The sequence below is a fragment of the Trichosurus vulpecula genome, chromosome 1, assembly GCF_011100635.1.
Source record: "Trichosurus vulpecula isolate mTriVul1 chromosome 1, mTriVul1.pri, whole genome shotgun sequence".
Taxonomy (NCBI): Eukaryota; Metazoa; Chordata; class Mammalia; order Diprotodontia; family Phalangeridae; genus Trichosurus; species Trichosurus vulpecula.
The window spans coordinates 411,745,104-411,771,215 of record NC_050573.1 but is presented as its reverse complement, the minus strand read 5'-3'; the positions used below and the strand labels follow the sequence as shown (position 1 = coordinate 411,771,215).

At 38.2% G+C, this 26,112-nt stretch overlaps 1 protein-coding gene and 1 pseudogene across 1 annotated transcript in view; both read left to right on the top strand.

Annotated features, from left to right (window-relative positions):
• LOC118834261 (potassium/sodium hyperpolarization-activated cyclic nucleotide-gated channel 1) overlaps positions 1–26,112 on the top strand; it is a 170,697-nt gene that overhangs the window by 114,452 nt on the left and 30,133 nt on the right. The gene's annotated exons all lie outside the window — the stretch shown is intronic.
• On the top strand, positions 15,797–16,564 carry LOC118834262 (annotated as a pseudogene).

Genomic DNA, 26,112 nt, shown 5'->3' with positions numbered 1-26,112 from the left:
CAGCTGTGCAGGAGGGGAAACTGAGAAGGCATGATTCAAGAAAACTAGGATGCTATTGCAATAATATGGGGAAAGATGATGAAAGAGTGAACTAAGGGAATCACTGTGTGTATTGAGAAAAGGGGGCAGATGTGAGAGATCTTTTAGAGGCAAGAAGCAGGAATTGTCCATTGATTGACTATATCAGGCGCGTGAGAGGGAGACTTAAAGATAACACCGAGATCACTAACCTAAGAACTTGAAAGAATGGTGGTATCCTTCACAGGAATAACATTTTTGGTAGAGGTGAGGGTTTGGGGGAAAATATAATGAATTCTGTCTTGGACAGGTTGAGTCAGAGAAGCCTTTGAAACTTTTAGTTTGAAATGTCTAATAGGCAGTTGATGATGCGGTCCTTCAGCTCAGGAAAGAGCTTGTATATATACATATATACAATGTACTATGTATATATTGCTGAGCACCATCTGAAGAATGGTGAACATTGATAAGATCAGCAAGTAAGAGAGTACAGAAAGAAGAGGAACATGGAAAAAAGTGCTCTTTAGCTGTGAAAATCAGGGAAGCTTTCATGGAAGAAGTGGCACCTGGGCACCACATAATTGACATTTAAATTGCGCACAAGTCCTATGTAGTAGATGTGCTTATTATTATTACTATTATTATTATTATTACAACTCATTTAAGGAGCAGAAAAATGAAACACAGAGGATCTAGTAACTAGTCCACAAAGTCCTTAAAAATGAAGTTGTGTGGGCTAACTCTGGTTTTAAGTCTCATGCCTATTCTCACTTATTGACATAAGGGGAGAGCTATGATTTACTAGGCACTATTTGCTCTATAGTCTGAGTGAGTTATACTGTATCTCCCTGGATAAACACAATTAAAAGTGTACCCTTGCAAGTGCTTAGTGATTGATTCATAATATTTCAGAATTGAATGATCCTTTTACAGAACATTATTCTATGATGACCTTTGTAAAATTTCAAGTTTGAAGAATCTCTAGACCAGATAGGTGGCACAGTAGATAGACCACTGGACCTGGCATCAGGGAAACACAAGTTCAAATGTGACCTCGGACACTTACTAGCCATGTGATCCTCAGCAAATCATTTAACCCTGTTTGATTCAGTTTGATCCAGTTTAAATTCAGTTGATTCATCTGTAAAATGAACTGGAGAAGGAAATGGCAAACACTGCAGTATCTTTGCCAAGAAAACCTTACATGGATCCATGAAGAGTGGAACACAACTGAACAAAAACAACAAGGAATTTCTGCTTATTTTTATTAGTGATTTTTTTTTGCAACATCCTTAAAATTCATGGTCTTATTAGTATTTATATCAATGTTAAATTATAATTTGGTGCCAAATCATTCTCCCCCTCATCCCCACTCATCTACATGGTAGCTGACAAAGCTGGAATCTCATTATTGCATTACTCAATATTAATGAACTCTGCTCGAAAACTGAGCAAAATGTATTCTAACAGAAAAGATTTGGGCTTAGGTGACATATAATCAATTGTAGAAATATTCTTACTGTCCATTTTCTTGATCTTTTATAAAACTCTTTTACAAATTTGATATTTGCAGACAAATATCTTGGCTTTATTATTGGCCTCCAAAATGGTTTTGATACAACCAAAGAATTGAAGAAAAAGTTCACATATTTTCACGTAGTTTGCAAAGCACACAGAAGATCTATATAGTGAATATTCAATTAATCAACATTGATGACTAAAGGATTTAATGGATCACCAGCCTTCATTTCAAAGACAAGTGAAAATTTCAATGACAAAAACCTGAATACCATTCCAGAATTCTCCCTCTTGGAAGTATTTATGTTACCTTAGAGTCAAACAAATCAAGACTATATGCAATGAAAAAAATCTAACCCAAGATAAAATAATTGGAGCTATTAAAAAGAAAAAAAAATTGCCTAAGGAAATTATTAAGAGCACATATGAAATGATGTCACACACATGGATGTGTATGTATATATATATATATATATATATATATATATATATATATGTATACATATACATTTAATCTCGCCCTTAAAAATTAAGCTCCTTCAGACCATGCTCCCCTTGGGGAAGATGGATATCTGAGTAGGCTGCATGGTCCTGGCTTACATCTCTTCTCCCCTGAGAATAGAGGAGGAAAGGCACTGGTAGAGGAGAGAGCAACAATGGAAAGTCCCATTTATAATGCAGGTTAGGGGTGATAGAACCCAGAAGTGTGGTAAATTAACTAGAAAGGAATGGAGGCAGAAACCAGTGACAGAGCAATAGAAGATTCCCAATAATATCCAAGAAGGGATAAAGAAGTACAGGGTCTTGGTTTTCAAGCCCAGAAATGCCAATAATAGGAGGCAAAGACATTGAATTATACAAGAAACAGAAATGTTGACTTTTGCACTCAAGACTACATGAACAGCTGCCAATTTTAAGCAAGCTATTAGCTGGATACGTTTGCTTAAGCCCCTGTTATCTGGGAAAGTCCTTGTGCTGTAATTGCCCTCAATATCTTCCAGTGAAAATATAGACAGGAGTAGTGGGCCCCTGTCACCAGCAAAGTTCTCCAGCAATTCCCTTCCTCACTCTTATTTAATTTTCATGGAATCTGATTTGGCCAGAGGACATCCAGGGTGCTCTTTTATTCCCCTCTCATGTGTTTCCCCCCTCTAATTCTTCTTCTACAGAGCTAAGTGATTTCCCTAAAGTATGAGTCTGGGCATGATACTCCCTGAATGAACAAATCTCAATGGCTGCCTATTGTCTCTATGATTAAATATTAACTCTTCTTTTCAGCTTTTAAAACCCTTCACAACCTGTCCTCAAACTACCATTCAAGGTAAATTTACGTTATTCCCCTTCTTACATTCTATAGTTTAGAGTTCTTACTATTTCACACAATGGCCATTTCCCTACTCCACACTTTTATAGACTGTAGCTCATGTCTGGAATTCACTCCTACACCACCTTTGATTCTTAAAATGCTCTAATTCCTTCAAAACTCTGTTCAAGCAAACTTCTACAAGAAATTTTTCCTGATTTCCTCAACTACTGGTCTCCTCCCCCAACAAAATTCCTTTATATATGATTTATGTTTACAAATATTTTCAGTAATATCCACTGTGTTTTCCCCATACCAGAAAAAAAAAAAAAACTCTTGCCCCACACTTACTTGATGTCCCTTAAATCACATTACATTGCAAGTGCCCCAAGGGCAGGGGCTGCCTTTTTTTGTTGATTTTTTTGTTTGTTTACTTTTTTAATCCCAAAGCTGAGAATGGTGTCTAGCACGTAATAGGTGCTTAATAAATATTGATTGTTTGTCTCTACCTAGTAAATGTGAGTTCCTTGCAGACAGGTGCTATTTATTTTTCGTTTGTTCACTTTGCATAGGCTAGGTATTTAAAAACTTATTGAATGGAATAAAATTCTAGGCATAGTTATCAAAAAACATAAAACTACTTGAGTCAAGTAGTTTGAACACTAGATTTCCCTTGAATCTTTTCACTTTACAAATTTATCAGTCTTTCACAGCAGAATAATTTTATTGCCAAGTAGCATGAATTAGTTCACTCATGCATTTCAGATATTCAATATGAGCAAACAACAGAACCAAAATAGCATTCTTTCTTCAAACCCATAGCTGTTCATCCAGAAAAAAGGTTATTGGCTGATCAAGATATTGGGTAAGCAAATCTATTATCAAGGACTGAATATCCATAGGACACTGAAATTTAGACAGTGCTGAAAATGTTTATACGTCATCAGCAAGTTGAAATATCTGAGTTCAGCAGCTTATTATCAAGAATGATGGGTTAAAATAATAAGCTATCAGGTATCACTTCTATTCCCTCTCTAAGTGTGCTCCTCCTTAGTCTATATATCCTCATCCCACTTCCTCTAGAGTCATTCAACAAAACATGATATTGTAATATTCCAGTGTCTTTTAGTTTCCACTCACTCCCCCCTCCCCATAGAGAGACAGCTATCTTTGCTAGTTTTTTTGAGGAGGGGAAGGTAAGGCAATTGGGGTTAAGTGACTTGCCCAAGGTCACACAACTGGTAAATGTGTCAAGTGTCTGAGGCAAAATTTGAGCTCAGGTCCTCCTGACTCCAGGTCCGGTGCTCTACTCACTGTGCCACCTACCTGCCCCAGAGGCATCTATCTTTATAAGAATCTCTATCTCCTCTTCTCCCTCTAATTTTTTAAGACAGATTTTAAAATTCATCTTTGAAAGTTGTGCTACTTTTTCTATTAGTGATGGCTATGAAAAGCAATAGCCCTTTAAATGGAATCAACAGTGTGATACTTGAAATTAAGATTGCAGTTTAGATCTGTAATAAAGAACCTTGTTTTAGGACAGTTGCTGACCCCTCCCTGCATTATAGCACACATCTGTGTACCAAGAAGAAAGTGCCTTGCCACACATTCCTGTAATTCCCCAAGGAACCCCCACCCTCTTGCTTCAACCTAAATTAGCACAAGACCCTGTCTCATGACTATGGCCTAAGGAACAAGGAACTGACCCACACCCAAAGTGAACAAATAAGTCCTGTTATGGGTATGTCCCTCAAGGTCCCTGCCCCCAAACAGTGAAATAATAAGGCAGCATGAATGCAGTTAGGCCTCCAGGGGCTCCTTGAGGCCTATTCCTGTCAGCTAAAAAGGATAAGGTTATGCAAAGATGGGCATTTGCTAACATCCCTGTTCCTTGACCCTTTTGTCCAACCCTTGTGCAACGACCCATACAGTTAAAGGAAATATCTAACCACTGAACCTTGGGTTCTGTACCCTTTTGCTTGCTCAACCATTAATAGTTCGGTATAAAAGTCTCCACTGAGCTCTGTTCGGGGCCGCTCTGATTTGGGTTGCTTGTGCCCTGGACAGCCACCAGCTAATAAATTCTCCGATTAAAACTTATACTCTGGGACGTGTCTTGCTCACTGCGCAGTTTGGTATAACGATAGTTTACAAAGGAATAGACCATTAGAATGCAGACCTGCTTGCTACTTCCCCTTCTCTTACATAAACCCAGTCCCAAGAAGTCCTAGTCTGTGGCCTCGGATCATGGAATTCCTTTTGCCTAAAGTATTTTTCTGAACCTTGTTTTGTTGTTTTTCAGTTGTTTCAGTCATATCCAAATCTTTGTGACCCCATTTGGAATTTTCTTGAAAAAGATACTGAAGTGGTTTGCCATTTCCTTCTCCAGCCATTTTTACAGATAAGGAAACTGAGGTAAACAGGGTTAAGTTACTTGCCCAGGGTCACATAGCTAGTAGGCAGCTGAGGCAAGATTTAAACTCAATTCTTCCTGACTCAAGTCCTGGCACTCTATCCACCATACCATGTAACTGCCTTTTCTGACCCTAGCTGCCAGTTTTTGGCAAAGTGATGCTGAGGTAATAATCTTTTCTCTAGAGTGGGGTGAGGATGGGGAATAGAGACTTAAAAGGGAGGGAGACCAGGAAGCTCTATTGCTGGTTTTTATATGAATTAATGAAGGAATGAAAGAATAAATAGATGAGTAAAATTGATACAAAAGCACTTTAACACTTACTATATGCCAAGCCCCATTCTACCTACTGAGAATACATACAGAAAAAAGGATATAGTCCCTGACCTCAAGAAGCTTACATTTTAATAATGAGAGATAACACATATAAGGAAATGGTGGCCAGGGAAGAGTTTCAGTCTGGTGAGTCATAGGGATAACAAGTTGAACAATAATAGGACAGTTCATTGACATGCCCCTTTCAGAGGCAATGGTAGTATTTATTTAATTGTAATTCTTACCGGAAGAGATGAAAAGGCTAGAGTATGGTTTATGTGGGGGCAGGGCAGAAAATGGCTAGCAGGAAGATTATGACACATGGTCCTAGAGAGTACAGAACTGAGTGATTTCACTCTGGACACACGTGATCTCTGGAAGTCTGGTTATCAGTAACTGAACATAAAATGACCAGGCATTTTCAGGAACAGGAAGCACAGTCACAGGGAGTCTTGTGCTGAGTACAGAGTTAAAATGAAGTTCCATTTGTTTCTACTGTAAATATCCTTGTCCTTTTTTGGGCAGGAGGAAAGAGGTAAGGAAACACAAATCTCCTTGCTGAGTCACCTAACAAATGAATGTGAAATCACATGACCATGCATTTTGATTTGGCGGCTTCTCTTCTTCAGCAGAGCAAAGAAGCCATATGGCCCACATTATGGCCTTCCCATTTACACAACAATTTAATATGCCTGGTTCATGATGAAATACCAGCTCCCAGCTGGGAAATTAAAGCAGCATTCAGCTCTTCTCAGCAGGAAAGCCACAATTGGATATATTCTGTAAGCTGGATTCTGCAACAGCCAAGGGAATGGCTTGGCATAGCTAGGGAGCCCAGTTGGACTTGTTAAAACAAATGTTTCAGTGCATAGATACTCAGCTTCTTTAGGATTCTGTACAGGATAACTGTTCTGGGTGATGTTTGATGCTGAGAAATATTGCTATCAACTAAACATAGTCTCATATAATCTTGATAAAGTGAATTTGAGGTGATGACTCCTTTAAATTGTGAGAGGGACATGAAGTCCCATTCCTGGTTTACAGAAGGAGGGCAGGGAAAAATGGAGGAAGGGAAGAGATCAGAAGGAAGGAAGAAAGGAAGGAAAAAGGAAGGAAGAAAAAAAAGCAAGGAAAAAACAATTTAGTCCCTTCTCTGTTCCAAGCACTGTTCTAAATACAAATAAAAGTGAGATGTATCTTCCCTTGAGAAGCTTAAATGCTAATAGGGGAAGACAATACATATAGGGAAATGATGGCCAGTTAATCCTGCCTCACACACTTACTAGTTGTGTCACTCTGAGCAAATCGCTTGCCTCTTTCAACCTAAGTTTCTTCAACTATAAAATGAGAGTCATAATACCTAACTTACAAGTTTGTTGCAAGAACCAAATGAGATAATGCGTAAAGTCCTATGCAAACCTTAAAGCACTATTCAGAAAAAAATTCTATTTTTTTATAACTTTAGCTCCATTTAATTTTCTTCTCTCCAGAAAATTGAATGGTGCTTCTAGTGCTTCAAGGATAGACTAGAATTTGGGTGTTTTGAGAAATCTTGCAATATTCTCCTTTTCTACTGTAGTCACTCTTATGTTTGATGTTCCTGTAACATGGAGACAGGTCATGTCTAAGAATATTTCTCTTGGTTTGAACATCCACCTAGGAAACATGTACAAGACCATGCCACTGGACAAACCAGTGGGATGCCACTTGTCACTTACGTGTCCTTCGGCTTCATTGTGTCACAAGGAAATTTGGTGAAAGAAAAACAATTAAAGTACAAAAGAAATCACGGTAACTTTAAGCATTCATGTCTTCAATAAGGTAATGTAGATGGAGCACAGGATATCAGAGTTAAAGAAACTTGAGTTCAAATACTAGTCCTGCCACTTATTACCCATGGGACCTTGTACCAGGGATTTCACCTTCCTTTCTTGGTCTTAGTTCTTGTTTCTTATTCTTAGTTTTCTCCTGTAGAAAGATGGGATTGGACTAAGTGGTCTCTCAGGTCCTACCCAGTTTGAAATCTTTCAATCCCAGGTGCTTCTTGGTATTAATAGTTGTTATATTAAGGATATCTTTATATCAGGCTACTTTATCACCCTTTTCTAATGTGGTCACAAAGCTAGATTGGACTGCTCACTCTCTTCTGATAATCTACTCCCACTACTGTATATTATGGCTCAGTGAGTCTCCTATATTTGTGTGATTATATATTCTATTGGCAAGGTGAGGTAATCTATATTCTGCTGGTAGAATGGCCTCTTTCCTGGTGCCTGATCTCCATATCATTTGTTATCATCCATAGGGTTCTCTGAGTTTCAGCAGAAGCCTATGAGTTCTCTTGATTTAAACTTTTATAACTGCTCTTTCATCAGAATGCATTACTTTCTTTTTTTCCCCATACTTTATTATTTGATATTTTTAGTTTTCAGCATTCATTTCGACAAGATTTTGAGTTACAAATTTTCTCCCCATTTCTACCCTCCCTCCTACTCCAAGATGGCATATATTCTGATTGCTCCATTCCCCAGTCAGCCCTCACTTCTGTCACCCCACTCACTCCCCACCCCCATCCCTTTTCCCCTTATTTTCTTGTAGGGCAGGATAGATTTCTATACCCCATTGCCTGTATATCTTATTTCCCAGTTGCATGCAAAAAAACCTTTTTTTTGAGCATCTTCTTTTAAAACTTTGAGTTCCAAATTCTCTCCCCTCTTCCCTCCCCACCCACCTTCCCTAAGAAGTCAAGCAATTCAGCACAGGCCACACATGTATCATTATGTAAAACACTTCCACAATACTCGTGTTGTGAAAAGCTAACTATATTTCCTTCCATCCTATCCTGTCTCCCTTTATACAGTTTTCTCCCTTGACCATGTCGCTTTTTGAAAGTGTTTGCTTTTGATTACCTCCTCCCCCATCTGCCCTCCCTTCTATCATCCCCCCTTTTTTATCCCCTTCTCTTTACATTCCTGTGGAGTAAGATAAGATTCACTCATTCCCCCTCACCTGCCCCCTCTTCCCTTCCAACAGAACTGCTTTTTCTTGCCACTTTTATGTGAGATAATTTACCCCATTCTATCTCTCCCTTTCTCCCTCTCTCAATATATTCCTCTCTCATTCCGTAATTTTATATTATTTTTTTTAGATATCATCCCTTCAAATTCAACTCATCCTATGCCCTCTGTATATATATATATATATATATATATATGTGTGTGTGTGTGTGTGTGTGTGTGTGTGTGTGTGTGTGTGTATTCCCTTCAACTTCCCTAATACTGAGAAGGGACTCATGAATTATACACATCATCTTTCCATCTAGGAAAGTAAACAAAACAGTTCCACTTTAGTAAGTCCCATATGGTTTCTCTTTCTAGTTTACCTTTTCATGCTTCTCTTGATTCTTGTGTTTGAAAGTCAAATTTTCTATTCAACTCTGATATTTTCACTGAGAAAGCTTAAAAGTCCTCTATTTTATTGAAAATCCACATTTTACCTTGGAGTAATATACTCAGTTTCTCTGGGTAGGTGATTCTTGGTTTTAATCCTAACTTCTTTGACTTCCAGAATATCATACTCCAAGCCCTTCATTCCCTTAATGTAGAAGCTGCTAGATCTTGTGTTATCCTAATTGTGTTTCCACAATACTCAAATTGTTTCTTTCTGGCTGCTTGCAGTATTTTCTTTTTGACCTGGGAACTCTGGAATTTGACGATAACGTTTCTAGGAGTTTTCTTTTTGGAATCTTTTTTCAAGAAGAGATCAGGGGATTCTTTCAATTTCTATTTTATCCTCTGGATCTAGAATACCAGGGCAGTTTTCCTTGATAACTTTTTGAAAGATGATGTCTAGGCTCTTTTTTTGATCATGGCTTTCAGGTAGTTCAATAATTTTTAAATTCTCTCTCCTGGATCTGTTTTCCAGGTCAGTGATTTTTCCAATGAGATATTTCACATTGTCTTCCATTTTTTCATTCCTTTGGTTCTGTTTTATAATATCTTGATTCTCATAAGGTCACTAGCTTCCACTTGCTCCAATCTAATTTTTAAGGTAGTATTTTCTTCAGGGGTCTTTTGGCCCTCCTTTTCCATTTGGCTAATTCTGCCTTTTAAGGCATTCTTCTCCTCATTGGCTTTTTGGAGCTCTTTTGCCATTTGAGTTAGTCTGTTTTTTAAGGTGTTGTTTTCTTCAATATTTTTTTCAGTATTTTTTTTTGGGTCTCCTTTAGCAGTTCATTGACTTTTTCATGGTTTTCTCACATCATTCTCATTTCTCTTCCCAATTTTTCCTCTACTTCTCTAACTTGCTTTCCCAAATCTTTTTTGAGCTCTTCCATGGCCTGAGACAAGTTCATGTTTTTCTTGGAGGCTTTTGATATAGGCTCTTTGACTGTGTTGACTTCTTCTGGCTGTATGTTTTGATCTTCTTTGTCACCAAAATAGAGATTCTAAAGTCCGAGTCTGAATCTGTGTCTGTTTTCACTGCCCATTCATGTTCCCAGCCAACTACTCGACCCTTGAGCTTTTTATCAGCATATGACTGCTTGTAGAATAGAGAGTACTTTGTCCCAAGCTTTAGGGGCTGCACTGCTGTTTTCAGAACTACTTCTACACAGCAAACTCTGCCACACCAGTGCTCCTCTTCTCCCAAGAACTGCCAACCAGGACCATGACCCAGATCCAAGCAGGCTCTGCACTCCCGCTCTGATCCACCCCTTAATTCCTCCCACAGAGTGGTCCTGGGGCTGGAAGCAACCGCAGCTGGAGCTCTGGAAGCAGCCCCAGAGCTGCACCAATTCCACAGCCAACCACTGGGGAGAGCCACTCACTCCTTTCACTCTAATCTAGTTTTTTCACTAACCTGCTCTGTTGTCTTTGATGTTTGTGGGTTGAGAAGTCTGGTAACTGCCACAGCTCAATTATTTAGGGCCCCACTGCCTGTTCCACCTGGCTCCCAGTCTGGTTGGTCCTGGCGTGGCCCACACTGGGCTCTGCTCCACTCTGCTCCCAGCTCCATGTGATAGACCCTTCCCAGCAACCATCCAGGCTTTCCTGTGTGGGAGCCCTGCTTCCCTCTGATATTTCATGGGTTCTGCAGCTCTAGAGTTTGTTCAGAGCCATTTTTACAGGTGTTTGGAGTAACCTGGGGGAGAGCTGAAGCAAGTCCCTGCTTACCAGCAGGGACGTCTTGGCTGCCATCTTGGCTCTGCCTGCAGAATGCATTACTTTCTAGGCAGACCTGTGACAAATCAAGGGATTTTCCTCTTGAAATTTTCTTATCATTTATAAAGAATTGTAGATTTAGAACTGGAAAGGACCACAAACCTGGGTAACAAGAAAGAGGTCATCTTGACTAAAGCCAATGTTATGTACTGTGGAATGGTGGGATATGAAGTTAATTAGGCATCAGACACTCAGGGGAGAGTAGAAATTAATTTTTTAGAGGAAAAATTCACAGCTTTCCACAGACAAAAGAAAGACACAAAGAAAAAGAGGTCCAAAGTCTGCGTGTATGTATGGAAGATGTTTCTGCATTTTTTGAAATGAGAAAATCTCTTGCTTTTCTTAAAATATTGCTTTAAAATGCTCCTTTTTTTGGGCCAAGCTATATCCCCATTGTTGGAAATTTTCACAGCCCACTTTGCTTGCCTCACCTTTGCTTCCAGTGCTAGCTGTGATGCATTAGTTTTTCACCAGGTTGTTGCTTCAAGGCATACAGTTACAGCTATCTTTCCAGTTTATTTCCAATCTTCAATCAAATGTTAATATGACATTGCAATTATATAACATGACAAGATATCTTTGATGACATTGGGTTAGCAAATGGTGCAAGAGTCTTCATAGATTCTTCAGCACTGACTTAGACTTTATTTTTTTTTCCTCTGTAAATTGATTCCTTTGTTTTTCAAGCTGTGGTTCCTTTTGCTAAGAACTTTTAGGACATATATAGACTCAGAGCATTAAGAATACTTATGGAATTAATTTTAGAGCATCTTTCTAGTCATTATGATATGCCAGATAACCAGTGGTAATAGCATAGGGAATAGGTGACCATATTGTCACCTCTAAATCAATCTAAGGAAGCAAATATTTCACTGCTATTTTGAAAAATTGCCACCTTCTTTGTTCCCTGGATGTGCCTTTTCTCTGTGGCAGTCTATACATAAGCAATTTTTTATGTTCTTGATCTTTTCTTCAGGAATAACTATTCTATTTCTTCATTTAAAATATGCAAGCAAAATTTTCTTCTGGCCCCTGCCAAATTAATTCATATATTAAAATTAAAACAATCAGTTGATGGCTTTAAAAATTAGTGAGTCTTTCTTTGACCTTGTATGACCTTGACCAAGTTACTTTAGTCCCCTGGGCATTCTGTTTCCTCATCTGTAAAATGATGGGGTTGGACTTAATGGCTTATAAGTTCTTTATTTCATCTCAACTTCTACCATAATCTTATGAATATTTGACCATGGTAAATGTGCCACTGTCAGAGAATGTAACTCCAATGAAATCCTAGGCCCATGAATCATCATGGCATGGAGGTGACCCTGGGGCCTCAATAATTTAGCCAGAAGAGCTAATACTTGAGTGAGCCTAAGGATGTCCTGTAATGGAAGACCCAGCCTTTCCATGCTTGGAAAGGCCCATCATTAGGCTGATATTTTGAGATGTAGCTCTTAAAAAACATCTACTATGTAGTAGCAGGGCTATGTTCTTTGTCAGAGGAGAGTACTTACATGGACAGAATCCTGAGTCCTTGAAGAATTTAAGTTACTTAGCAGAGGCTAAGTTTTGACAATTTGGAAAGAAACTACTTTGACCTTTATGATGACACCAATACAATGATGATTTTGCAAAAGATGATGCTTAACTGGGTTTCCTGAAGAACTTTGTTTAATATAGAATATAAAGGCCTAAGCTTATAAAAAGCAAGTATGGAGAATGCTAGCTCTGGCCTGTTTCATTTAGTGGACTAAGATTCATAGAAAAAGGTTTAAGACTATTTCTTTCTTTTTTTTTTGACTCAATCCTTTTCTATATTCCCTAAGCATATTTACAATAACTTCAAGCTACAGAGTTTTTTCTTAAAGTCATATTTGATTATTGGCTAAATTGGAAGCCAGATTTGATAGTAATTAAAAAAAGCTCATTCAGTTCTAGTTCACATCTGTAGGATTCAGTGAGACATGCAGGATTTAAGCTTATCATTAGAGCTCTTTTTTCCCCCAAAAAATTGGTGACCCAAGTGGTCAAGGAAGGAGTCATCTTTCTCAGTCTTAAAAGTAAATACATTACCAAATATTGTGGAACTTAACAATTTAAAAATGTACCTAGCATAAAGTAGGTGCTTATAACTTTCTTAAATTGAGTTGAGTACCTTTCCTCCTTCAAAATTCCTAACGCCCTTCTAGGCTGACTCAGGTGCTCCCTCCTATACTAAGACAAACCTATCCAGATCCACCCAGCCATTTGCTCTCTCCCTGCTGCAATTACTTTGCAAATAAGTTTGCATTACATATTCATGTCTCTATCTCTATACCTATCTACATATCTACCTATCTATACATCCTGTAGGTATGTATGAATACTTACACATGCATACATATACATATATGTATGTGTGTTATTTAAGGTGTACAATAGAGGCTCCTTGAGGGCAAGTACTAATTTATTTTTCTTTCATGTAACAGGCACCTAAATGTTTGTTTGCTCAACCACTTCCCTGTGACTTGGAGGCTTTTTACATCTTCTGAGGCAAATCCAGCATTCTGAAGCAGAGCTTTCTGCATTATATGAGTATTCAATAAGCATTAGACTTACTTTTAATAGTAGCCAAGTTTGAGCTTGAGCTTGTCAAGCTCTCACGCCCAGGATGCCTTTTATGTGATTGGAAGAATCAGCAGAAAGATGTCAAGAGCAGCATCAGCCACATCAGTGCAAAACCTTTATTAAGTGTCATGGGTAGATACAAAGAGAATGGGAAGGAGTGTGGGAACTTGAAACTGACAGTCTAACTGAGTCTAACAAGCAACAGACTTTGCTGCTTACTGTGTGATTTTGGACAAATGGTTTAGCCTCCTCAGGTATTCTTGGTATGGAGGAAGATACAAAAGAAATGTACCTAAGGAATCAAGAAAAGTGCTTCAGGGTTGTGATTCATATCTTAGTCTTACTGGTTGGCCATTCACAGTACATTTAGTGATGGAGTCCCTGACAATTTGGAAGAGATTTAAGAGTAATTTGACACTTTTAAATTGCAGGTGGCAAATTTATTGACAGAGATAGAAGAGGTTCAATTCAGACCAACTAATTTTACTCCATATTTTTGAAACATGAAAAAGACGTATGGATGTGCCCTAGCTGCAAAACACCATAAGATATTTAGGATTGGATTGTAGAAAAAGAAGATTCTGCCAGAAATGTAGTTATTTGAACATTTTCAGTTCTTAAAATATTAAAAAGCATCAGAATGGACAAGATTTGGCTTAGAGCTAGAAGATATGCAGACCATTTTATGGGTCTCTGGGCAATTATTTTAGCTGTACTGTGCAGAATGAGGGCTCCATCTCTCAAATTCATGCAACCCTGAATATTCTGAACATTCATTGAGCTGTTCAACATATTCTCATTTCCAAAGATTAGATAATTGAAAATAATTGAAAGTGATCATTGCTACCTTCTTGGAACTTGTAACTCAGGAAGCAAGCAATGAGTAGTAGTCTTATATTAGATTTAGTAGAAGTATATTGAGACCTAAAGAGACTAATCAATGTGTTGAAAGTCATATAACAAGTAGCAATTACTCAGTAATTGAGTGACAATGCAAATAACATATGATTTAAAATGTTCAGTCAAGGGGAAAAGTCAACATGTATTTGACTCTCCATGACTATTCTACTTATTGGAATTGAATCCTAGAATGGAAGTTTTGAAGGGAGGGGACTGAAACACCAGATATTATAGATGAGAAAACCAAAGCCTAGGGTAGGGGTGGGGATCCTGCTGTCTGGAGGCCATATGTGGCCCTCTAGTTCCTTAAGTGTGGCCCTTTGAATCCAAACTTTACAGAAGAAGTCCTTTTATTAAGGATTATTTAAATAAAAGGATATTTAATAAAAGGATTTGTTCTATGAAGTTTTGACTCAGTCAAAGGGCTTCACTTAAGGATCTAGAAGGGCACATGTGGCCTTGAGGCCACAGGTTCCCCACCCCTGGCCTAGGGAGTTGAGGTGACCTGCTCAAGGTATGCATATCTAGGTTTATTTAATCGTTTCTTTAAAATATTTTTTTCCAGTTACATATAAAGACAATTTTTAACATTCATTTTTTCAAAATATTTGAGTTCCAAATTATCTCCCTCCCTCCCTTACTACCCCCTGAGTCTAGTATTAATCTCACTAGACTAACATTTTAAGATGACTGGGGTCAAGTTCACAGGACCTAGAGGGCCCAGCCAGCCATATGGCTAGCTCTTTCACCATGAGCAAGATGACCACCTCCTTGCTCTTCTGAGATGGAAGAAAGTAAGGAACTAAGCATTTATTAAATGCCTACTATGTTCCAGGCACTGTCGTAAGTACTTTTAAAAATATTATCCCTTTTGATCCTCACAACAACACTGAAAGGTAGATTCTATTATTGTCCCAATTTTACAGTTGAGGCAACTGAGGCAGGCAGGCACGAAAGGACTCCTTGCTCAGGGTCACGCAGCCTGAACATAGGTCTTCCTGATTCCAGACTCAGCACTTTATCTAATGCATCATCTAGCTGCCTTTTCAGAAGTAGATTATGCTCTGTTTAGCATGGAAATAATACAATATCCATCATTACATGCCCTTTTTCTCACTTTTATACAGTGATAGCCACAGAAGTACATACTTCATAGCTAGCTAGTCTAGGTGAAATGTGGCTCTCTTTGGCTCCCCAACATAGGTCTCTTCTGTTTGCCAGGGGTTACAGCTCATCTTCCTTCTTCCTGGTCTCTATAGTTTCACACTGATGTATGACTGCATATGTGTGAACAGAGTCAGTGTGGGTTTAGTCCATTTTTCTACTTATATTTCTGAACTTCACTCCTATATCACCAAGCTGTGCTTTACAGAATTTCAATCAGTGGAGAGAGTGTTCTTCTATCTTTTGTTACTTCTTTTGGAGTAACTTTTTTTTTTACTTTGAGATTTACTTTGAGGTCTCTTGATCTTCTTTGATTATAGACATATTTATAGAATAGTCCCTCTTTTTCTGGCTGGAATCATGGCAGGTGTAGAACAAAAGAAGAACCTACCACCCATTTCAGAATCGCTACTGAAAAAGCGAAAGGTTTTTGCAATGCTGAAGGCCAAATACTTGAAGAAGAAGATGGCTATAAAAAAGCTCCATAAAATACAGAGAAAATTTATCTATGAAAAAGCTGAAGCCTACCATAAGAAATAAAGACAGATGTACAGAAGTGAAATCCAGCTCTCTAGAATGGCATGCAAAGCTGCCAACTACTATGTACCTTCTGGACCCAAGTTAGCTTTTGTGATCAGAATCAAAGGTATCCGTGGAGTTAGCCCAAAGGTCCAAAAAGTATTGCAGCATCTTCATCTTCACAAAATCTTCAATGGCACTTTTGTTAAGCTTGACAAAGCTTTGATTCACATGCTGAGGATTGTGGAACCATACACTGCATGGGGTTACCCAAACCTGAAGTCTGTGAATGACTTGATTTCCAAATGTGGCTATGGCAATATCAAAAAATGGAGAATTGCCCTGACAGATAGTGCCCTTATTGCAAAATCTCTTGGTAAATATGGAATTATCTGCATGGAGGACTTGATCCATGAGATCTACAATGTTGGCAAGCACTTCAAAGCTGCCAACAAATTCATGCAACCCTCCAAATTATATTTTCCACGAGGAGGAATGAAGAAAAAGAATAAACATTTTGTGGAAGGTGGAGATGCTCATAACAAGGAAGACCAGAACAATAGTCTTATTTGAAGAATGAACTAAAGGTCTCTACCGTGATTATTTTTCTAATAATCTGTTAATAAAAATGCCTGTGACAAAAAAAAGAGTGGTCCCTCGGCATATAGTGCTCTCTCTCTCTCTCTCTTCCCTCCCATATCTTTATCTCTCTCCCTTTTCCTTCTTCTTTCTCTCTCTTTCTCCATTCTTCCATTTCTCTCTTTTTTTTTGTGGAGGGGGTTGAAGAAGAGGGGAGATTAGTGCGCATATCCCAAATAAGGATTTTGCAAATGAATCACATATAGCAAAATTGTCTTAAATTGCTGGACAGAAAACTGTGTGTGTGTGTGTGTGTGTGTATGCTTGTGTGTATAGTTTTTTTAAAATAAAAATCCTAAAGGGGTTTCTTGCCTGTATTATGTAGGAGAGTTACTCAAACTTCCCATGGTTCACGCCAGTCAAACAATTGCCTTGAGAGATTTATTAAGCCACAATAGCACAACTGACTCAGAAATCAACCATTTAGCAAAAAAGTATTTATTAGGCACCTATAATGTGCTAAGTATTATGCTAGTTGCTGGAGATTAAAAAAAACTAATACAGTTCTTACATTCAGGAACTACATTTCACATGCATCAATAAGTTCTTCATGTCTTCTTCAATTTGTTTATAATTGATAGGAATGAGTAACTCTTCCAGAGTAGCCCTGTTGTATTTACTGAAAAATTGCTTTGCTAAAATATATATTTCATTTCTATGTAGCTACAGAGTACTTCATTTGATTTCAGAATTTTTTCATTATCCCACCTAAATCTCTTTACAATTCAATTTTAATTTCTGTTAATAGTTATTAATATGTATATACTTTGGATTTTCCATTGATATGTATCTTTTGGTTAAAAAAAGAATTCTTCAGCTTGTCCTATTTAATAAAGCTCTTTAGTAAATTGTTATTATATGAAAGTTGGATTGAAGAGATCAATATCTTTATGAGCACATGTATGTGTATACACAGGCATGTATGAGTGTACAGTTTTTCAAATATGTTCATATAGCCTTCTTTCACTTGGAAAGTGAATAGTATTCTCCTTAGACTATTTTGAATCACTTCGAAGAAGCTGCCTAATTAAAATAAAACCACCAAGAGTTTATTACAGATCTGCTGTCATCTAATACTTATTCTTTAACCATTTGTTGTAAAGACCCTCAAAGTTGAACACAGGCATGGATGAGGCTCATTTCGCTATTTTGAATTTTTATAAATTGTAAAGGAGGATGAATGATATGGCTTATACTTCTTTCATCTTAGTGGTCCTTGCTTAGTGGTCCTTATACTCATACTGACATCATTGTTCAGTTTCCCATGCTAGATCTCATTCCAGACCTCAGCTGTCATTTGTTACTTCAGGAGGTTGTGTGTTGGATTTCCTTAAGCAATGGACATCAGCTAAAAAGTAACATATTGAAGTAGGAGTAATTGAAATAGCATTGAAAAACAGACTTTGAGATAAAATATTCTACCCTTATTATTTAGGGAGGCATACAAGTGAGCAATTTTTCTGTGGGTTACAATTATATAGAGTTGTCCAAGCATACTGAGAGGTGCAATTTGACATCTTAAAAAGTTGCCTGCAGACACAACCTTAGCTATGTGGATTGAGCTTGGTCACATCACCACTTGGCTAAACTGGCCTTCTCCCTGTTCCTCACATATTGTACTCAATTTCTCATCTCCCTGCCTTCACAGTGGCTACCACCCATGCCTGCAGTGCATTTGCTTTTACCTCCGCCTTCTAGGATCCCCCTCTTCCTTGAAGACAAATCAAACAACTTTAGTGGCAAGCCTTTTCTGACACCCCTTCCCCAATTGCTAGTGACCTCCTTCCTAAATTATCTTTATTTAGCAACTTTGTGTATATTTGTATTTGTCCATTTTTCTATTTATGCTGTATTTATTTGTGCATATATTTCTCATTAAAAGGTAAATGTCTTGTAATTTAGGAATTTTTTTCTTTATACTTACATCCATTGCATGTAGTACACTTTTGGCACATAGTAGGGTATCAGTCATTACTTGTTGATAGATTGATTAAACCCAGGTCATCCCAATTCTAGGGTTGGCTCTTTATCTACCAGATCATGCTGCCACTCTAGTGCACATTTGGTTCTATTTCTGAATATGGTTTTTGCATGAATCTATATTTAATTCAATTCAATTTAACAAGTACTTATTTGGCAACTACTATATTTCAACTACTGGACTAGGTTCTGAAGATACAAAGACCAGACTGAAAAGAGCTTCTGCCCTTAACAAGCTTACATTCTAGTGAAGGGAGAAAGCAACCTGCACACTGAGAAGTAAATATAAAATGTACAAAATAAAAACAAAATTATTTCAGGCATGGGAGAATCTTTAAGAACTAGAGAATCAGGAAAGACCTTGTGTAAGCGGTGGCCCTTGAGAGGAACTATGAGTGGAGATAAGGCTTCCCAACAATGCAGGTGGAGAGCAAGATATTATAGTCATAGGGGGATAGTCTATACAAAGACACAAAGGACAGGCATGAGATTCTGTGTGAGGGACAGTAAGGAAATGCTTGGGACTGGAAATGTATGGAAAGTGACACTGTCCTAGAAGTGGATGATCCTGCCTTGCAATTTTTCATTCAATTCTTTTGTCTGTGTATACATCTCTCCTGCTGTACTTGCTTATAAACTTATGAAGAGATCAAAGACACAGGATTGTCAAGTTTCATCTCTGTATCTTCAAGGCCTCAAACGTAGGAGGCACACTTATGAAAGTCTTTGGGAAGTGAATTTTGCTGGAGAGGAAATAAAAGAGTACCAAGTACAATGAGGAGTCACTCAGTAGTGACACTATGCCATTTCAATAATGAGCAACAGATTGAAAAGAAAGATGAGAGGAGAGAAGATGGAGTATTAAAACCAGATCATTCACTGCCCCGAATCGTTTCAAGATGGGATGTTATGTAATGTTATATAAAGCAGGAAAGAGAATTTGGAGCCAGATTGTGAAGGATTGTAAATGTAAAACTGAATATTTTATATCGTCTTCTATAGGTAACAGGGGGTCATCGGCACTTGTTTTCAGGTCTGAGGAAGATATATCTTTTTTTCTCATTGATGTTGACATTTGTATCAAATGGTTTGGTTAATTAGATCCAGGCTGTACCAAGTCTGTTGTTGGAGGTTTTTAAAGAAAATACTTTTTTTCGTCCTCTTTGTCTCATCCTAAAAGTTTCTCAGTCTCTTGCCTTCTGTCTAACATTTTTTTCACCACTTCTCTTATCTTGCCCTTCCAAGTTTTCCTGCCTCTCCTAGAATCTTTACTTACCCTTAGTTTCTATCAATTTGTAAAAGAGCAAAACTACAAGAGGGAAAAGTGGCATATTAACTATACTTTAAAAGAAAACACTTCATGATGCTTAGTGTCTTCACTCCACCCATTCAACACATCAGTTCTAAAGGGAGATTTGGGTTATTTTTCTATGGCTCATACGTTTGATAAATTAATTTTAAAATGTATGTAAAATGTTCTAAAATACCATCTGATATTTCATTTGACCTACATGAATCCGTAAAAATAAATATTTTCTTTAATATAACTCAGGTATGTCTTTATTTGTTACCATTGTTTTCCATTTTAATTATATATATATATACATATATATATACATATATATATATAATATATTTTATGGAAGTCCTATAATAAATTTAAGGTAAAATTATTTAAACCAACTATTTTTAGGAATTCCTACTTTATTCACCGCAATTTTCTCATCAAATGGGAAATCTAACCATAACCCAATCCATTATGTAAATATCCTTTTTCTTAAATATTTTCATATCTTCTTATGCATTACTTTAATCTCTACCCCCACTACGTGCTCATTTTATATATAGTCTTCATCAAAGATAAGTACAATTGATTTAAAATACTTTAAAATTTTTTTAATATCTTTTCTTTTTTAAAGTTACTCTGATTCTCTTGAAACTCACCAGATACCTTTCTAAAAACATTGCATCTTATTAAAGCATGCTGTATATCGTGCTTCATCTCTAAGGAGTTGTTTTTAGATAAAAAACTTTATTCTGAAAACACTTTATTCTTTTGACTAGTGTCTGTAATGTTCTTTTATCTTCCTGCCTCTGTACTATCTATATTGGCTAAGAAGTAAAATGTCTAATTAAATCTAGGATTCGTTGAGATAGTACCAAAGAGCACAACTGGCACTGAAATATTCCATCTCTATTGAACTTTTCCTTCCTTTGGGCATTTAAAAATAGGTAGATATGTTCGGCGAGTTGGTAATTACAAGCAATGTTACACAACACTCTTTATAGACTTCCAACTCTTCCTTCTTTTCTGTGAATCCATTGACCTTATTTTTTCCTGGGTTTTAGAGGTTGCAAGATATATATTAATTCCTTTAAGATGGATAAGTACCAAAGAGAATGTCTTTCTGTTTTTCCTAACACTTTAGTTTTTGAGACATTTTCAGCTTTTCCTGAGCTACTACTCATTTACCAATTGTTAGTTCCTAACAGGTTTCTAGTTATTTATGCACTTGCATTAACAATGATTTTATGAGACTATCAAATTCCAATTCAGTACTTTTAAAAACCCTATAACCTATAACAAAATGTTCTTACCAATACATTATGATTAGTTTGGATTTTATTTCCAGTTACTTATGTTTTAACCAGAAAATAATTTTTATTTGCAACCTGATCCACATTACTACACTCCAATTGAAATTTGTTCAACATTTATTAAATATCTACCATAAAAGGCCTATTCTAGCGCTGAGGATATAAATAAAAGAAGAAATATGCATGCCCTCAAGGAGCTTACATGATGCTGCAGCGAATGTGAAGGACACAATCTCTCAAGTAAATACAAAGTATCCAACAAAATAATACTCTAATTTCAAGAATGATTAATAATTAATGGGATTCAATGAAGGCCTTGATAATGTAATTTGATCTTTCTGTGATGATTCTGTTTCTTTCTGGGCCTCATATCATTATTCTATAATAGTACCGTAGAGGTACAATAGACTGCAGAGAAAAATGGGCTGGTTTTGTTTGAACTTCAGGATGCAACATGCAAATTCCTTTTTTATATCTTTTTTTTGAGGGGGTGGGGAAGGCAGGGAAGTTGAAGTTAAGTGACTTGCCCAAGGTCACACAGCTAGGAAGTATGTCATGTGTCTGAGGCTGGATTTGAACTCAGGTCCTCCTGACTCTGGGGCTGGTACTCTACTCACTTTGCCACCTAGCTGTCCCAAATTCCTTCTTTAAAAAAATTCAACAAATTGTGTTTTAGTTGGCTTTTAAATCTTCCTCATATAAAGTAAATAAAGAGCTCTCTCTCTCTGTGTGTGTGTCACACACACACACACACACACACACACACACACACCACAAACACAAAATCCAGTTCATCAAAAGATCCTGTTAATCAAGACTTATTGTAAAGTATTTTAAAAGAATTCAGTGATCTATTACTTAGGTGGGGGTTGGGGAGGGAGGAGTGGACTATAAAAGCTGTTCTTTTCTTTTTTTATTATTTAATTTATTTAATATATTTAGTTTTCAGCATTGATTTTCACAAAAGTTTGAATTACAAATTTTCTCCCCATTTCTACCCTCCTGCCCACTCCAAGATGGCATATATTCTGGTTGCACCATTCCCCAGTCTGCCCTCCCATCTGTCACCCCACTCCCCTCCGATCCCCCTTTCTCTTCTTCTCTTGTAGGGCAAGATAAATTTCTATGCCCCATTTCCTGTGTATCTTATTTCCTAGTTGCATGCAAAAACTTTTTTCTTTGTTGTTATTTTTGAACATCTGTTTTAAAAACTTTGAGTTCCAAATTCTCTCCCCTCTTCCCTCCCCACCCATCCTCCCTAAGAAGTCAAGCAATTCAACATAGGCCACATGCGTATCATTATGTAAAATCCTTCTACTATACTCATGTTGTGAAAGATTAACTATGTTTTGCTCCTTCCTAACCTATCCCACTTTATTGAATTTTCTCCCTTGACCCTGTCCCTTTTCTAAAGTGTTTGTTTTTGATTACCTTCTCCCCCCATCTGCCTCCCTTCTATCATGCCCCCTTTTTATCTTCTTCCTCCTTCTTTCCTGTGGGGTAAGATACCCAATTGAGTGTGTATGGTATTCCCTCTTCAGGTCAAATCCGATGAGAGCAAGATTTACTCATTCCTCCTCACCTGCCCTCCCTTCCCTTCCTAGAGAACTGCTTTTTCTTGACACTTTTATGCGAGATTATTTACCCCATTCAATCTCTCCCATTCTCCTTCTCTCAATATATTCCTCCCTTATCCCTTAAATTTAGATATCATTTCTTCATATTCAACTCAGCCTGTGCCGTGTGTGTGTGTGTGTGTGTGTATACATACACACACACACACACACACACACATATATATATATATATATATATATATATATATATATATATATACACACACCTAAATATGCATATTCCTTTCAGCTACTACGATATTGAGGTCTCATGAATCATACAGATCATCTTTCCATGTAGGAATGTAAACAAAACAGTTCAACTTTAGTAAGTCCCTTATGATTTCTCTTTCTTGTTTACCTTTCCATGCTTCTCTTGATTCTTGTGTTTGAAAGTCAAATTTTCTATTCAGTTCTGGTCTTTTCACTGAGAAAGCTTGAAAGTCCTCTATTTTATTAAAAATCCATATTTTGCCTTGGAGCATGATACTCAGTTTTGCTGGGTAGGTGATTCTAGGTTTTAATCCTAGCTCCGTTGACCTGCGGAATATCGTATTCCAAGCCCTTCAGTCTCTTAATGTAGAAGCTGCCAGATCTTGAGTTATTCTGATTGTTTCCACAATACTCAAATTGTTTATTTCTGGCTGCTAGCAGTATTTTCTCCTTGATCTGGGAACTCTGGAATTTGGCGACAATATTCCTAGGAGATTTCTTTTTGGGATCTATTTGAGGAGGTGATTGATGGATTCTTTCAATTTCTATTTTACCCTGTGGCTCTAGAATATCAGGGCAGTTCTCCTTGATAATTTCTTGAAAGATGATATCTAGGCTCTTTTTTTGATCATGGCTTTCAGGTAGTCCAATAATTTTTAAATTATCTCTCCTGGATCTATTTTCCAGGTCAGTGGTTTTTCCAAGGAGATATTTCACATTGTCTTCCATTTTTTCATTCCTTTGGTTCTGTTTTATAATATCTTGATTCCTCATGAAGTCACTAGCTTCCACTTGCTCCAATCTAATTTTTAAAGTAGTATTTTCTTCAGTGGTCTTTTGGACCTCCTTTTCCATTTGGCTAATTCTGCCTTTCAAGGCCTTCTTCTCCTCATTAGCTTTTTGGAGCTCTTTTGCCATTTGAGTTAGTCTGTTTTTTAAGGTGTTGTTTTCTTCAGTATATTTTTCAGTATTTTTTTGGGTCTCCTTTAGCAAGTCATTGACTTGTTTTTCATGGTTTTCTCGCATCCTTCTTATTTCTCTTCCCAATTTTTCCTCTACTTCTCTAACTTGCTTTTCCAAATCCTTTTTGAGTTCTTCTATGGCCTGGGGCCAGTTCATGTTTTTCTCGGAGGCTTTGGTTGTAGGCTCTATGACTTTGTTGTCTTCTTTAGGCTGTATGTTTTGGTCTTCTTTGTCACCAAAGAAAGAATCCAAAGTATGAGACTGAATCTGGGCGCGTTTTCGCTGCCTGGCCATATTCCCAACCCACTAACTTGACCCTTGAGTTTTTCAGTGGGGTATGACTGCTTGTAAACTAAAGAGTTCTATGTTCCACGTTTGGGGGGGATGTGCCAGCTCTGCCGCAGCAACACTGCTCCTTCCCCAAACCAGTCCCCAACCAGGACTGGGCTTAGATCTTCAGCAGGCTCTGCACTCCTGCTCTGATCCGCCACTTAATTCCTCCCACCAGGTGGGCCTGGGGCCAGAAGCAACTACAGCTGTAGCTGCCCCACCTCCGCTGCCCCCGGGACTGGAAGCCAAACCACGAACTCCTTCCACTCCTGCAGCTTTTCCCACTATACTTCTCTGCTGTCTTTGGTGTTTGTGGGTTGAGAAGTCTGGTAACTGCCACAGCTCACTGATTCAGGGCGCTAGGGCCCGCTCCTCCCGGCTCCTGGTCTGGTTGGTTTGCGCCGCTCAGGCTGGGCTCTGCTCCACTCCGTTCCCAGCTCCCAGCTCCCAGCTCCGTGTGGGATAGACCTCACCCAGAGACCATCCAGGCTGTCCTGGGCTGGAGCCCTGCTTCCCTCTGCTGTTTTGTGGGTTCTGCAGTTCTAGAATTGGTTCCGAGCCATTTTTTATAGGTTTTTGGAGGGACTCGGCAGGGAGGTCATGCTAGTCCCTGCTTTCCAGCTGCCGTCTTGGCTCCACCCCCCCCAATCTCATTTTAATGGTAGTATTTTCTTCAGTGGTCTTTTGGACCTCCTTTTCGATTTAGCTAATTCTGCCTTTCAAGGCATCCTTCTCCTCATTGGCTTTTTGGAGCTCTTTTGCCATTTGAGTTAGTCTATTTTTTAAAGTGTTGTTTTTTTCAATATTTTTTTCAGTATTTTTTTGGGTCTCCTTTAGCAAGTCATTGACTTGTTTTTCATGGTTTTCTTGCATCATTCTCATTTCTCTTCCCGATTTTTCCTCTACTTCTCTAACTTGCTTTTCCAAATCCTTTTTGAGCTCTTCCATGGCCTGAGACCAGTTCATGTTTTTATTGGAGGCTTTTGGTGTAGGCTCTTTGACTTTGTTGACTTCTTTAGGCTGTATGTTTTGGTCTTCTTTGTCACCAAAGAAAGATTCCAAAGTCTGACACTGAATCTGAGTGCGTTTGTGCTGCCTGGCCATGTTCCCAGCCAACTTACTTGACCCTTGAGTTTTTCGTTGGGGTATGACTGCTTGTAGAGGAAAGAGTACTTTGTCCCAAGCTTGAGGGGATTTCCTGTTGATTTCAGAGCTATTTCTATATAGCCAGGTCTGCCACACCAGCACTCCGCCTTCCTCAAGAACCAACTACCCAGACCTGATGCAAATCTTAAGCAGGCTCTGCACTCCTGCTCTGATCCACCACTTTATTCCTCCCACCAGGTGGGCCTGGGGCTGGAAGTAACTGCAGCTGTACTTCTGTAGCTGCACCTCCCCCACTGCCCCTGGGGCAGTGGCCAAACCTCAAACTCTGTGCCCCGCAGCTTTTCCCACTAACCTACTCTGTTGTCTTTGGTGTTTGTGTGTTAAGAAGTCTGGTAACTGCCACAGATCACTGATTCAGGGCACTAGGGCCTGTTCCAGCCCGCTGCTTGTCTGGGCCCACACGGAGCTCCACTCCCCTCGGCTCCATGTGCGATAGACCTCATCCAGTGACCATCCAGGCTGTCCTGGGCTAGATCCCTGCTTCCCTCTGCTATTTTGTGAGCTCAGCAGTTCTAGAATTTTTTTCAGAGCCATTTTTAAAATTTTTTTGGAGGGACCTGGTACGGAGCTCATGCAAGTCCCTGCTTTTCAGCCGTCCAAAAGCTGTTCTTTTCTACATCACTAGGA